This window comes from Protopterus annectens, chromosome 4.part0, assembly GCF_019279795.1.
Source record: "Protopterus annectens isolate FY-2018-M chromosome 4.part0, PAN1.0, whole genome shotgun sequence".
NCBI classification, from domain to species: Eukaryota; Metazoa; Chordata; order Ceratodontiformes; family Protopteridae; genus Protopterus; species Protopterus annectens.
Window position 1 is genome coordinate 773,619,355 of NC_056733.1, and position 14,923 is coordinate 773,634,277.

The 14,923-nt window shown below is 41.4% G+C and overlaps 1 protein-coding gene across 5 annotated transcripts in view; it reads right to left on the reverse strand.

The window, feature by feature from the left end:
• LOC122799579 (clathrin heavy chain 1-like) overlaps positions 1-14,923 on the reverse strand; it is a 1,937,764-nt gene that overhangs the window by 902,788 nt on the left and 1,020,053 nt on the right. The window lies entirely within an intron of this gene.

Genomic DNA, 14,923 nt, shown 5'->3' on the forward strand with positions numbered 1-14,923 from the left:
AAACATCTGCAATGGAGAGATTCCTTAAGTAAACAGAAGCAGCCACAACTCTGGTGGAGTGGCCTGTGACAGCAGCATTTTCTAATGGACAACAAGCTACACGCCAAAACACAGCTGCAATCCTATACAATCAGGCTTGCTTAGCAACTATCCCTCTATGCAGCATAGGAGATAAACTGATATTCATCATTCTGAACTCATGTACTCCCAGTAGGTAAACAATAAGTTAGTAACACATCCAGGTCTGGAGCATTAAGGGCACTTCTCTCCTTTCTCTGTTCCTTAAAAATATGGAGGAGAGTGAAGAGATTTAAGAAGAAATCCGATGCTATGTGAAGGATGATTAATCTTAAGAGACACCTTATTCTTGTGAAAACAAGATGCAGTTTCCTATAAACAGGACCAAAAGCACCAAGATCTTGCTAGCAGAAGTGATGACTAAGAAAAGTACCTTCCAACACAAATGTCAGAGTTGCCAAACAAACACATTCAGACACCCACCTCCTGTGATGCAGAAGGATAAAGCCCTGACTGTAGTTCAGGTAATCAGAGTATAATTAGTGCCTAGGATGCCTGACTGAGCTGACAAGGGAGAATGGCCAAGCCCATCCTTTGGTAGGGATCAGGCTGCATACAGCCACAACCTCTCAGAGGAATGGCAGTGCCACAGTTCCTTGCTTGAGGTGGGTTTAAGTTCAACAAGTCACCTTCTGGCAGTGGCTTTCACTGGGTGTACAGGTGAATGCACTTGCAGGGATCTCCACATGCAATAGTATTAAGGCAGGTAAACCCAGAAATAATCTGCTAGTATGTACCCACAGTGCAGCAAGCTTGCAGCCCATACTCAACCATTAGCTGTAGTCCTTGCTAGAAACTCCACCCCTCCTCTAGATTGATAAATAAACAGTACTCCTCCTCCCCACCCTCTCCCAGATGACTCGAGAATCCAGGACACCTGGTCAAAGTCACAGAACCAGCTAACATGCAGAGCTTGAGATGTCATATGTACCTAAAGCAAGTCAAATCCAGGACAGGACAGCAGTCTTTCATCCTTATTCCTTTTTAACCCCTATGCCTGCTGACAACCTAATCCCAATGCTTGCCTAACAAGATTTTACCCATTCATTCCCTTGTAAACTAAACCAGAAACAAAATGAAAGGAAAGGAAGCCATTTTCCAAGAAGCCATCAAGGATTTGCCTTAAATCTTCCTGATGTGCACACTCATGGGCACAAAGACATTCCCAATGTGGGCAATACAAGTTACTTCATGAATGAGGCTTAGCAGAGCCACATGCTCATGTTAAGCCCATGTGATGCATACCACACACTGATGCATTCAAGGAGCTGATGGCACTGCAGCAGACTGGGTCACGTTCCTCCCTATAATGGGAAAGACAACTTGTTTACCCACTTTGTGACCAAGATCATTGTGATGCTGGGGAAGGGAGGGACAATCATGGCTTTATCCCTCTGTACAACTGGATGTGGCCAGGCTCAGATTCCCTAATGATCATTTGGCAGTGCAACTTCAGGTATCTTCTGGTTAACAGGGACCAACAGATACAGCTTCTTTAATAAAATGTGGGCACAGCTGAAGAACTGTACTAAGACAGCTTGGTCTCTGAAAACAACCCCTTCTTTTACAGGACCACAGTGACTTCAAACCTGCCCACTATAAAATCTCTCCAAGCAAGGCAAGCTGGGAGAAAACTGCCCAGTCCCACTTATCAAAAAAACATGGAGGTAGTCTAAGCTGTGTGCTAAAAATGTCTATCACAGCAGACAAGCATACCCATTTTATAAACTGGGTAATAAGAATTTTACCGTTAGCTAGCTTTTCATGTACTACTTCTGGTGTTATTTATGCTTTACGCTGTCCATGTAATTTAATATACATTGGGGAGACTAAACAAATGTTTAAACAGACAACAAGAACATGTCAGAGACATAAAAAAATGTAGAGTGGAAAGTTCTATTGCAATGCATTTTATGCAGTATCATAAAAAGTGATAAGTTGTTGCAAGCTACTATTTTAAAGTTTTTGTTAAATTAGGTGATGATGAAATGTTAAAGAATACATTACTTTTTAAGAAATCTTTATTTTAAAGTATAATACTTTGTCTCCACAAGGCCTTAATAGTGAAATTAATTGGAAATACTTGATTTAATTAGTTGATTGCTGCTACAATTGTTTGATTAAGGTGGGATATTTAAGGTGAATGTTTTGTCATTTGTATTGTATACTTCTTGAAGACTGGTTCGAGGCGCTAAAGAAGAATAAAACTTTTTTTTTGGATCCTGTTTCCTGTCTGTTTGTGGTATTCCATCCTCATAGTCTGCTGTTTGGTGGTTTTGTATACATGGCGACGGATCCTTCTTTTAACATTCCCCGAATTGTTAGAGAAGACAACTCCTTACCTGGTGGTTCAGGTTTACAGACGAATTCTCAACGCACTATGGACAGTTTTCTTGCACAGCCCTCTGCAGGTAATGGTCAGACTTCTCCCTGCAATACTGTGTTAAATCCTGCTGATTCCAGTATTCCATGTAATAATCGCTCTAATTCTGGTGTTGGAGGAGATAACATGCCAAGTTTTATGAATAGTTTGATTCAGGATAGAGCATATAGAATAAATAGTCCGTTTTCGTCTGTGGGGGGAACCAAGATTGGTTCTCTTCCTGCTGATGCACAAACTATAATAGATAAACTTGAGCATTTATTGAATAGAGAGACTAAACGTTATTTTAATATTCTTGGTCTACAACATTATATTGACCTAGATATCTCCCCCAGAGGTCTTCGTGCTTTCAAATCACCCTCTACACCATTTGATGTCACTGATGGCATGGAGAAGGTGTTTACAGATCGATGGCTAAATGCTGCACATAAATGTGTGATGGAGTGGGTGATGATTTTGACTGAACGAGACTGCATTAAACAAAAGAAACTTAAACAACAGGTTCATTTAGAGCTTACTCAAAAGGTGGTGGCTGTGCAGACTGATAACTTGTTGGTGACTATAAATGATAAACTAAAAAAATTGGAATCAGATATTGTTGAACAAAAAATTCAGAGATGTCAGTGATTAGAATGGAGGGCTAGCCTTTCTTTGGAATACCAATCGTAAAGCGCTAAAGACGGGTTCCTCTAATCACCAGAAGGGAGGTTTTAAAAAGAATGTTACAGTTTCATTCGCCTCATCGGAAGGTTCGTCTTTTACTACGGATTCGGAGAGTGAATCCAGATCTTTTCCGTCTACCTCCAGCTCAACAACCCGAGGCATTTCAACAACGTTTTCGACAACAGGGAGAAGAAGAAATTTCAATCGGAAAAGAGGATATGCTGCGCCTTTGCTGGCAGGTGAAGGACATTTAAGCAGAACTACAAACATAGTAAATGGCAGTAATGTTGCTGCCATATCTACACCATCTCAGTTTGTCAATTTATCTGGTTGTTTGACTAATGAACAAGGTAGGGGTATTAAATTTGGGCTTAAAGTTCATCCCCACTGTTCTACCATCTTGGCATACTATTAAACAAGAACGTTTTAGATTATCACGTAAGCTACAACTGAAATGTCACTTTAATTACAATGTGAATGATATTAATGAGAGTTTGTCTGATGATGAATATTTTTCCTGCAATTCTGATAGCTTGTCTTTTGTTGAAAATGTAGGTGATGTTAGTTTCAATGCATACTGTGTATTAAGCACATCTAGTATTAAACACGAGTGAGTTTATACCAGCTTTTAGTAATGAAAGTGTTAAAAATTTTATGACCATGGTTCGCTTTGCATTAGAACAGATTTATGGTGATTTTAGTCAGTATAAATCTCGGGTATGTTATAATTTAACCAAATGTGAATGGACAGCATTAGAAGATTTGGCACAAATTAAACATCCAATTGTGAAGCCATCAGATAAAGGTAATAAAATTGTGATTTTACCCTACAGGCAGTATTTGGAAATGTGTTGTATGCATTTACATGATACGGATGTTTATAAAGTTGTTGATATTCAAACTTATTATGGGGCACATCAGGAATATCTAATATTGTTAGATAAAGACCAACATTTAGGATATTTTACTAAAGAAGATGTGAATAAAAAGTTAAACATAGATAAATGTACTATGGCAACTTTTTATTTTCTGCCTAAGTTACAACAAAGTGGGGCTATTCCACCTGACAGGCCCATAGTTGCTGCTACAAATTATTTTTTTACATAACATTGGTATTGTTATACATGAATTTATTTTGTCGCATGTTCAGCAGTTAGATTCTTACATTAGGGACACTTGATTTTCTTAATACAATTTCCGTAGTTAATTGGAATTCAAATATGTATTGGGTAACCCTGGATATAATAAGTTTATATACAAGTATCAAACACAGGGATGGCATTACTGCTTTACAATCTATGTTAGAAGAATGCCCATTATCAAGTTATATTATTGAATGGATAAAATTTAGTTTGAATAATAATTATTTTTATTTTAATAATCAGATTTTTCATCAACTACAGGGCACAGCTATAGGGGCACCTTTTGCCCCTACCTATGCAAATATTTTTATGGCCTTTTTTGAAAAGAGATATCTATCATGTATTTTATAAGAAATATGTTGTAAAGTATTAAAGATATATAGATCTTATTTTTATATGCCAAGATGGCATTAATGAAGTTGAGAGTTTTATTAATGACCTACAGTGTGATGAATTTATCTTTTGATGGCTTGCAATTTGGACAGATAGTTGATTTTTTAGATGTACATTTGATGGGTACTAGCACTGGTCATTTTTTTACTTCAGTGTTTAGAACATTTCATGATGGGGGGGGGGGGCAATTTTTGCATGGTTCTAGTTTCCATTCCAGTCATTTAATTAATTCCCTGCCTTATGAGGAATTACTATGTCTATGTAGAATTTGTAATAACTGATTTATTTAAAGCTATGACTATCGACTACACAGATGTTTTTGAATAGGGGGTATTCTTTATTTATATTCAGGATGCATTGGATAAAATTAGTGCAAATTATCCTGTAAATGCTAAAAATTTTAAAGATAAAAAATGTATGCATTATCAAAAGGACACCCTGTCTCAAACAAGTTCTATATAGTTATGCTACATAAGATCCTGAGTGAACAGATGCAAGAACAAATTAGACATTATTGGAAATTTTTATTGAGGGATGGGAAGCTAAATAAGTTACTAAATGGATTTCCTGTCTTTTCATAAACTTATTAAATCATATTTTATTGCCCCCATAGAACGTTTAGTAAATAATCCATTATCTAAAGGTACTTTTCCTTGTGGGAAGTATAACATTTGTGATTTACTTGTTCAAACATTTTATAAATTGGGTAATAAGAATTTTACTGTTAGCAAGCTTTTCATGTACTACTTCTGATGTTATTTATGTTTTACGCTGTCCATGTAATTTAATATACATTGGGGAGACAAAGAATGTTTAAACATCGACTACAAGAACATGTCAGAGACAAAAAAAATGTAGAGTAGAAAGTTCTATTGCAATGCATTTTATGCAGCATCATAAAAGCGATAAGTTGCTGCAAGCTACTATTTTAAAGTTTTTGTTAAATTAGGTCATGATGAAATGTTAAAGAATAAATTACTTTTTAAGAAATCTTTATTTATCTTAAAGTATAATACTTTGTCTCCACATGGCCTTAATTGTGAAATTAATTGGAAATACTTGATTTAATTAGTTGATTGCTGCTACAATTGTTTGATTAAGGTGGGGTATTCAAAGGGAATGTTTTGTCATTTGTATTGTATACTTCTTAAAGACTGGTTAAGTCGAGGCACTAAAGAAGAATAAAACTTTTTTTGGATCCTGTTTCCTGTCTGTTTGTTGTATTCCATCCTCGTATTCTGCTGTTTGGTGGTTTTGTAACTTTGTTTACCCACTTTGTGACCAAGATCATTGTGATGCTGGTGAAGGGAGGGTCAGTCACGGCTTTATCCCTCTGTACAACTGGATGTGGCCAAGCTCCAATTCCCTAATGCAATTTCAGGTATCTTCTGGTTAATAGGGACCAACAGATATAGCTTCTTTAAATAAAATGTGGGCACAGCTGAAGAACTGTACTAGGATAGCTTGGTCTCTGAAAACAACCCCTTCTTTTACAGGACCACAGTGACTTCAAACCTGCCCACTATAAAATCTCTCCAAGCAAGGCAAGCTGGGAGAAAACTGCCCAGTCCCACTTATCAAAAAAACATGGAGGTAGTCTAAGCTGACTGTGTGCTAAAAAATGTCTATCACAGCAGCCAAGCACAGCAGAACATGATGCCGGGGGGGGGGGGTCATCATTCGGAAACTGGCCAGGCCTGAGAAAAACGGGGTTGGAGGAGGTATCAGAGAACACCTGCCAGACTTGAGCAAAGTTTGTTTCATCTTAACCATCTAAGTCAAGAAAGGACTACACAATAAGACTTCCAAAAAGAAAGTAAGCCAGAATTTACCTCGAGTTCATAATGAATGCATCAGCTAATGCTATCCTGAAGAGATGATTATCAAAAACTGCTGCCCTAACCACAACACCAATGCAGGAAAATCCACTGATCCACTAAGGAGGACCAATACCTGGAGAGGTGAGACAAACATTTGAAGGATCCAAGAGTCAAAGTGGTACAGGAAAGTATTTTCTAGTCGCCATGCCCAGCACCTTAGACTTTCCTACTTATAATGCAGAAAGGTACTGTGGTCTCCAGGGCTGGACTGCAGACATTACAAAGGAGCTAGTCGCTATGTTACTCAAGGATCTCCTTTTACTCAACTAAGGACTTTGACAGCAGCTCCCTTTTTTTTTGGGCACAGGCAGTAATATTCATAACCTACAGACATAACACTCTTGAAGAGAGATCTCAAGGGTCAGATGGCCTAGGTTGCTGTTTCCTCTTTCTGCAGATACTCACCAATATATTTTGGGTGCATGTAGGCCAGTCCACAAAACAGTCTTGAGGTCTCCCCAAAAGGGTCATTTAAGGAGGGAGTACTGTAGAAGTAGTGGAATGTTCCTTGTAGGATTCATGATTCAGATGAGAGATGCTCTTAATTCTATCTTCCAGGGTCTACAAGATGAGGAACACTCTTCCCATTACAGAAGCTATATGGAGAGTTAGAAGTTGCATTTGTCAGAAGAGTGCCTGGCTGGGTTTGCTATGTGGTACCACTGGATAGTTAGGAGACTGCAAAAGCACTCATACATACCCAGCAAAGACATTGCTGGGAACAGAGACATCTGTGGAAGGCCCGATACTATCAGCAGTCCATGATTCCTGAAGGTGAATGTCTGCAAATACAACTGTGGTACCCGCTTAGTTTTCCAAACACATACTTTTATCACATAAGCTGTCTCAAGACAATCCTTGCTTGATGGGTTCTATGGCTAGGTATACCCTTTCCACCAATCACTGTTCAGCAATTTTCACTGATTATCTATTTTACAGAAATGTTTGAGCTTAGTGGCAACAAACATGTGATATGCAATGACAAGTGGACTTAACTGAAGAGCTCACCAATTTGCCCTGGTGACTATCACGCACAATCCAGTAAAGGAATGAAAATGTCACACTTCCCAGTGGTAATGTATAAAATACAAGTATATGCATGTTAGATCTACAGAAGACTAGTAGCTGAGTGTATGGGGGACACATACACATAAGGGGTTGATAAGAAGGAAGTTGTGATCTACCAAAGAGAGTCAACATTAGATGGGTCCTATGATTGGATGGGATCCCTAGCAGTACTCAGAGTGGGACAACCCAAACCTGTTTAAAAGGTTGAGTATTTACAACCATAACACAGAAAGAAGCCAGACTTCTGGTGCCTTGCTATACAGCGAAGGTGCACAATGAAAGACCAATTGTGCCATGGTGTCGAGATATCTTAAAAGACATCCCTGAGATGAACACTGGAGGTAACCACTTCCCTAATGGTGCAGATTTGCCAAAACTTTCCAATGACTTATCCATCTGATGGTAAAATACAAAATGTAGTTGAAAATCCATGTTACGGTTTTATATTACACATATAGTCAATTAGGATTCCTTGTGTTTTGTCAGCCTGGCAACCTTGAGCCCTTCATGTCTTTGAAAAAAGGAGAGTTACTCTAACTTCCTTACCTCATGCAACTGCTTTAGGTAAACCTAAACTGGCAGTTGCTCACCCTAGCTACGAAAGGTTCTTTCCCTTCTGGTTTCCACAACAAAGAAAAGCATATCACTGATCTGCTTAAAAGACAATTAAAAAAACACTTTTGAAAGTGAATATGGGGCAAGCTTGAGAGATATTTGATCCTTGTACACAATCAAATACAGCTCCCTACACAAGGAGATCCTCAGGGCAGATGTGATTGCAAACCGAATGTTTTCCAACTGACAAACTTCAAGGCCACACATGCAGTAGGTCAAAAGTCAAGTCAGACAAGATAAGCCTGTTGATCATGAGCCTCAGATTCCACAGAAGGAAAAGAGCCTTTAAACAAAAGAAATGGAAAGCTGCTTTAAGGAACTGCTTGTCAAACCTGCACTGGACTACAGTCATGCCCTCAAACTTCATGCTTCAAGACTGCAAAATAACAGAGGCCCAGATCAAACGTGTGTCTGATGTAAAAAAACACCAAAGTGGTGACGGATGTTACTACTCCATCTAGGCTGAAAGCAGTTTGCAAATGGAGGCACATACTTGGAGCACAATACTTCCTAGCAGTCGCACTGATAACCCACCTGAGAGGTCTAGTAGGATCAAAAGCTCTGCAACAGAAGGCAGGCTCTGAAAGGAGTAAAAGGTCACCCCATCTGCTGAGAAACATCCTTGACTAGGGGGCAAGGAGAGTTTCCAATACTGAAAAGGATCAGTTTGCCTGGAATCGCACACTTCTAAGCCACAATGGGATATAATTAATTTGTCCATTTTTCTTGAGTTTTATGATGATATACAGAATCAGTAGGAATGGAAAAAGCATACAGGAGTCTCATGATGGAAAAGGAATCCACTGTTGGTTCCTTTCAACCTGCTACACCTTGCAAAACAGAAGAAAGTACAGTTTTGTACCTACCATAAATGTAGATGTCCGAATTGGATAGCATCTGCAGTCATAACAACTGGGTTGTCCTGTCGTCAGGCAGCCCTTCAGTCGGCCGGATTCCAAAGTCGGGTCCGCTTCGCTGATGTCGCACTTCACCCGACGTCATCTCTGTTGGTCTTCGGGTATAAAAGCATCAGCCGACGCCATTTTCTTCAGTGTTTCTTGCCCCAGATGCCAGAAGCCCTATAGAAGGCTAAAAATTTTGGATAGATGCCAATGTTTCCAAAAGATAGAGGTAAACACAAAAATAAGCATGTATGTACATAAATACAAACAAATACACCATGAAAGAAATCCCCACTAGCTAGCTATTAGAAGGGTAAACACCCTAGGAGTACCACAGAGGCGAAGGAGGGAGGGTAATCCTGACTGCAGATGCTATCCAATTCGGACATCTACATTTATGGTAGGTACAAAACTGTACTATGTCCTTCATGGATGCATCTGCAGTCATAACAACTGGGTAGAATACCATAGCCAACTAGGGAGGAGGATAAAAGTAGATTATGGTGTGTTTAGGATCCCTTGCAGAACAGCAGTGGCAAACCCTGCTCGGGATCTGGAATATAGAGGTAAATTATAATGCTTGGCAAATGTATGCACGGAGGTCCAAGTAGCCGCCTCAATAATGTCTTTGGTAGCCACTCCTCGTAAGAAGGCTGTGGTAGTGGCTGTTGCCCTTGTAGAATGAGGTCTTATGTTCTGTGGAATTGGTTTTCCATGGAAGGAGTAACAGAATCGTATGCAATTTCCTATCCATTTGGAGATTGTCTGTTTGGAAATAGCTTTTCCTTCCCTTCCTGTTGCATAGGCTAGAAAAGTTGGTCAGTCTTTCTGCTATTTTTTGTTCTGTCCAAGTAGTAGCGTAGCTGTCTATGTACATCCAAGGTATGCAGTATTCTCTTCCCTCTGTTTTGTGGGTTGGGAAAGAAGGTAGGTAGGTGGATTGCTTGGTTTAAAGACACTCTGGATACCACCTTAGGCATAAATGTAGGATTAGTCCTCATGGACACTCTATCTTGGTGGAAGATTAGAAAGGGTTGCACTGCCATTAAGGCCTGTAGTTCTGAAACCCTCCTTGCTGAAGTAATTGCCAGTAGGAAAGCAGTTTTCCATGACAGGTGTTGTAGGTCTGCTGTTGATGCTGGTTCAAAAGGTGATAGTGTCAATTTTTCTAGCACAAAGTTCAAGTCCCAAGCTGGCAATGGTGGTTTCCTTGGAGGTTTTACATTCTTGATTCCTCTGAGGAACTGCCTGAGCAAAGGGTGTGACAAAACAGGTGGATCAAAGCTGTATTCTGCTGAAATAGCTGATGCATGAATCTTGATGGAGGAGTAGGACAGGCCTGAATGAAGTAGTTCGACCAGATACTCCAGAATGTTAGGCATATCTATGTTTGATACATCTTTTCCTCTTTCAGAACTCCAAATGACAAACCTTTTCCATTTCCCAGCATAATTCCTTCTAGTTGAAGGCCTGCGTGCTTCAAGAATAAGGTCTTTAACTCTTTGTGAAAGTTCTGTATTAGCAGCTGCTATGTGATGTTCCATGCAGTCAGTTGCAGCGTTTTTAGGTTTGGATGCATGGTGCTGAAGTTGTTCTGAGTTAGCATCAAAGGCATCGGGGCTATTGCCCCCATATTGTTACGAGACATGCTCCTCAGCAGTGGGTACCAATGCTGTCTTGGCCAGTTTGGAGCTATCAGGATTATCCTTGGACGTTCCTCCTTGATTTTTAGTAGTACTTTGTGTATCAAGGGAAGAGGTGGGAATGCATATGCTGTTAGGCCTTTCCAGCTGAAGGAGAGCAAGTCCACTTTCCATGCTAGTGGGTGGAATGTCCTTGTGCAGAATTTTTTGAGCTGGTGATTGAAAGGTGATGCGAATAGATCTATCTGAGGCATTCCCCATTTCTTCGAGATGGTCTTGAAGATATCCGGGTGCAGCTGCCATTCGTGGGCATCCGATGTGGTCCTGCTTAACATATCTGCTAGAGAGTTTTCTTTTCCTGGCACAAATATTGCCTGTAACTGGATGTTGTAGCTGAGTGCCAGGGTCCACAGCTCCACAGTCATTCTGCATAGGGGGTAAGAATGAGTGCCTCCCTGTTTGTTGATGTACCACATGACTGTGGTGTTGTCTGTCCTTATCATCAAGTGGTCCTCCTTGAGAAATGGTCTGAACTTTTGGATTGCCAGTTTTACTGCCAGCATTTCTTTTAGGTTGATGTGCAGGTGAAGTTGGTCCTGTGTCCACAATCCCGCATTTGTCCAGCATATGCGCCCCCCATCCTAGGTCTGAAGCATCTGTTGTGATGGTCTGGCTTGCTTGACCCTTGCGAAAGGGCAGGCCTGGGTTTGACTGGCATGCCTGAGCCCACCATAGGAACTCCTGTTTTAAGCATGGTATTAGTGGGATTTCCGTTTCTAGGCTGTGTCTGTGTTGGGACCATAAATTCTTTAGGTACCACTGTAGTTTTCTCATATGTAGTCTGGCAAATGGAACCAAGATTATGCATGATGCCATGAAACCCAAGGCCTGCAGTACCTTTCTTGCTGTTAACTTGTTCAGTTTTGTTAGTGCCAAGAAGTAAAGAGGGAGTTCTTTTGTTTTTCTGTAGTTAGGAATGCCATTTGTCTTACTGTGTCCAATTCCGCTCCCAGGAAAGTCCTTGTCTGGGATGGTATCAGTCTTGACTTTTGTAAATTGACTGTGTATCCCAGTGCTTGAAGCAAGTAAATGACCCTTTGTAAATCTGTTGTCAGCTTGCTTTTGTTGTCTCCTTGTATCAGGCAGTCGTCCAGGTATGGATAAATTTGAATTCCCTGTAGTCTGCAATGGGCGATTACTGATGCCAGGCATTTTGTGAATACTCTGGGCGCAGTAGATAAGCCAAAGGGCAATGCTGAGAATTGATAGTGCTCTGATCCTGCAAGAAATCTGAGGTATCTTCTGCAGACTGGTCGAATGGGGACGTGCAGGTATGCCTCCTTGAGATCTAGAGTTACCAGCCAACACTCCTTGCCCAGCATGGGAAGAAGTTGCTGTAGGGTCAGCATTTTGAATTTTGGGACAATGATGTAAGTATTCAGGGTGGACAGGTCTAGAATTGTTCTCCAACTTTTTTCCTTTCTTGGAACTAGGAATAGTCTTGAGTAGAACCCCTTTCCTTGCTCTGCTGTTGGCACTTTCTCCACAGCTCTCATGTTTGCTAACTCCATTATCTGTTGTAGAGCCTCTGTCTTTTGATTTGGAGGTAGATTTGGCATTCCTCTTTTGTCTGGTAAAGTGTGGAAGTGGAACCGGTAACCTTGATCTATGGTTCGTAAAATCCACTTGTCCTTGGTTATGTGGTGCCAGTTTTTTGAAAATAAGGTTAGCTTTCCGCCTAGAGGAGCTGCTATTTGTTCCCTGGTAGGCAGGTTTAGGATTAAGTCACTGTGGCTGTGTTGATGTAGTGGCAGGTGTTGAGTCTGTGCCTCTGTTGTTACCTTGCCACTGTCGTCCCCTGTAGGCACCTCCTCTGGATTGGTTTCTGCCTCTGGAACGTCTATTCCTGCCCCTTTGAGGTCTTGTGGAGTCAGGAAAGGACCAATTTTTGGCAGGCCAGTTCCTGCTAAACCTTAGGGGTTGAACCTGCAAGAAATCTTTAACTGTCTGGACTGATTTTGCCTTTTCTTCCATTTTCTTCATAACCTGCTGGGCAGGTGTACCAAACAAACTTGTTTTATCCATAGGAGCATCTAGCAATTTAGATTTAACATGATCCGGTAAAGCTTGCTCCTTTAGCCATGCATGCCTTCTAATTACAGTGCCAGTCATGGCTGATCTAAATGAAGCCTCCAGTGCATCATAGCCACATTTTAAAGAGTGGTTACTAACTTGCTGTATGTTATTTACCATTTCTAATACATATTTCTTATCAAGAGATTCATCAGTGGTTAGCTTTTAGTTAACTGATCAAACATAAACTCTTGGTATTGTATCATGTGAAACTGACAGTTTAAAGCTCTAGCTGAGAGAGTGGCTGAAGTGTAAACCTTTTACCCCATCTGTCTAATGACCTTGCTTCCCTTTCAGAAGGAACAGGGTTTTAGCTATGGTCATGCTACTGCCTTGGGACCCTGGGAAATAGTTTCGGGTCTGCAAGAGGGGCCTTGTAAAGGTGGTGATGAGTATCTGGCACCCTGTAAAATCTGTCTGGTTTGGCAGGGGCTGGGGTAAAGAATCTGGAGCGGAGCAGACATCATTGAAAGCATCATCCACCACAGAGAGAACAGGAGGTATAGCTAAGGGCCTGTGCTGTGGAAGGTGCAAAAAAGTCCTAAGTCTTTTCCTGGAGTCTGAAAAATCCTGTTGCTGCCATTGGAACTGTTCTCGCATGGCATGCAAGGTTTCCCCAAAGGAGAATTCTTCTGGTGGGGAAGCAGCTGGAATGGATTCTTCAGCATCAGAATCTTCAAAATTGGAGAAAGGAGCCTCTGGCTGGTCAGTTATGTCTGATTCATCAGCAGAATCATCAGAGGACACTGGCTCATGGGGCTCTGCCCTAGGTCTCTTCTCTGGGGGGCTGAGAGGCCCTGTCTGGGTGAGATTGAGAGCCTCTAATTAATGAAATTAAATCTTCTGCCAAAGTAAGCATTTGAGAACTGGAAGAGGGCCTGGTTGAGGGGGGTTTAACAGGCACTGTTTTAGTAGTCTTGGCTGCTTTAGCCCTGGCGAAGGCCTTAATGGACATGGCTGCTGGAGGCCTAGCAGCACCACGTGCTGGGGTAGAGACATCCAAGGGAATGGTGTCTGATAAGTCAGTGGTAAGCACCGTAGTGGGTAAAATTTCTGAGGCCGATTCAAGAGTGTTAGCAGGGACCTCAGTTGTAGAGGTAGATTCAGCTGTATTTTGATCAGTTTTCTCGGTTTCGGCCGAAACCGAGACACTCGCGATTTGCTTAACCATGGTTTCGCCGAAACCGCGGACCGCGAGTGTCGGTCTTTTCTTTGCGTTTTGGCAGAATGCGAAGTCGGAGGATCCGACGGCATAATGTACGCAAAATCAGAACCGAAAAACTGTTCTGCAAACTCCGACCGACGCCTAAGCGTTCGTCGGTTGAAAGAAGCACAGGACGAACAGGCTGCTACGTCGTGGGCTGGGCCTAAGCAAGGCAGGCAGTAAGAGTGGAAATCTTTATGAGGTATTTGTTTCCCACAGGTTAAACAATTATTAACTTTTTCTGACATCGGCTGAGGCAAGAAAGAGTCCCCAACGGGGTACTTAGCTTTAGAAGTCTTCGAAGTAGTATTCGGTAGAAGTAATCTCTGGATCCGACCGACCGGCACTTGCGAACAGCTTCTGCTTCGGGCGCCACGCGGCAAGAAAGACTGAAGAAAATGGCGTCGGCTGATGCTTTTATACCCGAAGACCAACAGAGATGACGTCGGGTGAAGTGCGACATCAGCCGAAGCCGGACCCGGACTTTGGAATCCGGCCGACTGAAGGGCTGCCTGACGACAGGACAACCCAGTTGTTATGACTGCAGATGCATCCATGAAGGACATCCCTCCATTCACCAATACAGCAAACATGTCACCTCAGGAGTGCCCACTTCCACAAGAGTTATAACTGGGGCTAAGCACTTCGACAGCTGTAAAAAGCACAACAGGAAGAGCAGTAAACGGAAAATGTGATGAGCTAGAGCAGAATGCAGAATTTCTTTAAGAAGGGAACATGGGACTATGCATCCTTCAAATTAGAGAATACTAGAAAGGCCTGTGGTAGGATAAAAGGGAGAAGGGTCTGAAGAGAGCATTT